Source organism: Kogia breviceps, chromosome 5 (assembly GCF_026419965.1).
Source record: "Kogia breviceps isolate mKogBre1 chromosome 5, mKogBre1 haplotype 1, whole genome shotgun sequence".
Lineage (NCBI taxonomy): Eukaryota > Metazoa > Chordata > Mammalia > Artiodactyla > Physeteridae > Kogia > Kogia breviceps.
The window spans coordinates 16,574-19,118 of NC_081314.1; positions in this window are offsets into that span (position 1 = coordinate 16,574).

Consider the following 2,545-nt stretch of genomic DNA (forward strand, 5'->3'; position numbering starts at 1 on the left):
GTCTCCCATTCCATGGCTCCAACTCTCCAGGTTCAACGCAATCTTCCGACAGCGAAAGCACTCATTGGAAACCCAGCGGATGCTACACTGTGGGATCGGGAAAGCTTTCTGAAACTCACCTCAGTTTTCCTCTCCTGGTGCTCGTGTTCTCCATTCAGGCCCCCTTACTAACAATCTCCCCACTTGGAGACTCGGCGCCTTTCCATGCCTCTTTCGTACCGTCTGCAATTTGTCCGCAGGATGAACTGCAAGAGGGGGAACCAATGAGAGACTCGCTGGAGGTGTTTGTCGGGCACATGTCACTCTCATTTCCCATCACGAAGAAGAATTCACCAGCGGTTCAGCCTGCCACCGCGGATCGACAATAGGGCGTGAAGCCATCCAGCCGTGCTGCGTCCCACTCACAAAAAAGCGACTTGGGAAATGGAGCTCAGGGGCACTGCACTTCCCAAACCTGCAGAGTTCTAAACGATAACTATCGCCCAAAATATATTGAGGTCAGGCTACGAAGAGGCGCTGAACGCAAGGCAGAACTGCAGGAAACGGATGTCAACGGGTACATCGGAATGGCCGCCGATAGCACATGAAAAGCGCCAGAACGTGGACAATGATGCGGTTGGCCAAACAAGGGCGTATGCGTTTTTTTCCTGAATATATTCAGGAAAAAAACGCATACGCCCTTTTTGGCCAACCAAGCAACCTGGGAGAGCAAATCAGCACTACAAAGAAATCTCTCGCCCCCCCCCCCCCCGGGGCAAAAGGGCCAGGCGAAAAAAGTCTAAAAACCAGAAAGGCAGGACAGCCCACGGTGTCAAGGGAGCCTTGTTAAGCTGATGGGCGGGATGTCAATGGCCAACAGCCAATCTTCACAAGTGTATCCTCTTTCCCAAACCATGTAAAACACAGAACCACAGAGCATAGGGCACTTCCAACACATGGGCGTTGACCTTGGGAAAATGAAAAAATCAAACCAGACACAGGACCCCAAAGTTGAGGGCTGCTGTCTTGACAAGAACCTCCACTCCGGTACACGTTTCATATCCCAGGAAAGAGCCAAGTGGACAAAGACGAGTGGACAAGTGGACAAAGACAAGTGGACAAGTGACAAGTGGTGCTACGTAGGTCCAATGGAGTGTCACTCAGCCATGAAATCCACGTCATGAGGCTGGTAGCAGCATCCTGAGTGGATTTAGGTACGATCATCCTCAGTGAAATAAGTCCACAAAAAAAGAAACTTATGATATCACTTATCGAGGAATGTAAAAATCGCTCCCCATGACGGAATCCCCAAACAGAACAGAGTCACGCTTTTAGAAAACACACTTATGCCTGCTTCAGGGGAAAGGTGAGGTGCGGTGACGCATAAAACTCGAGTTTGAAATGAGCACAGATACCCTTCCGAAAACCGAATATGGAATGGACACGACCTACTCCTTGCTCAATCAACTGGACTCACCAGACCCTGTTCATCGCACAAGTATCTATCCGACTAGTAAGCATCTTAAAAGCTAAGTCTTGATATCTCTGTGTAAGTGCATCAAGGGTGTGTAAAGCGGCCTAAAACCAGCAGGGAAAATCAGCTCAGACCCATTCTGAGGATACATTTCCAACACAAAGAAGAAACAAGCAGGGCAAAACAGAGAGAAATTCTTCCAAAATGCGTTCAGGGACTGGCATGCAACCAGGATTGACCACATCTACAGCCCCAGCGGCAGAAGACATAAGGCTGGACACTCTTGGGGCTGAGACGATTGGTGAGGTTGGGAAAGCAAATGCAGACCCTTGAAAGGAATCCTGCGTGCTCCCCATTCCATGGCTCCCAACTCTCCAGGTTCAACGCAATCTTCCGACAGCGAAAGCACTCATTGGAAACCCAGCGGATGCTACACTGTGGGATCGGGAAAGCTTTCTGAAACTCACCTCAGTTTTCCTCTCCTGGTGCTCGTGTTCTCCATTCAGGCCCCCTTACTAACAATCTCCCCACTTGGAGACTCGGCGCCTTTCCATGCCTCTTTCGTACCGTCTGCAATTTGTCCGCAGGATGAACTGCAAGAGGGGGAACCAATGAGAGACTCGCTGGAGGTGTTTGGTCGGGCACATGTCACTCTCATTTCCCATCACGAAGAAGAATTCACCAGCGGTTCAGCCTGCCACCGCGGATCGACAATAGGGCGTGAAGCCATCCAGCCGTGTTGCGTCCCACTCACAAAAAAGCGACTTGGGAAATGGAGCTCAGGGGCACTGCACTTCCCAAACCTGCAGAGTTCTAAACGATAACTATCGCCCCAAAATATATTGAGGTCAGGCTACGAAGAGGCGCTGAACGCAAGGCAGAACTGCAGGAAACGGATGTCAACGGGTACATCGGAATGGCCCCGATAGCACATGAAAAGCGCCAGAACGTGGACAATGATGCGGTTGGCCAAAAAGGGCGTATGCGTTTTTTCCTGAATATATTCAGGAAAAAACGCATACGCCCTTTTTGGCCAACCAAGCAACCTGGGAGAGCAAATCAGCACTACAAAGAAATCTCTCGCCCCCCCCC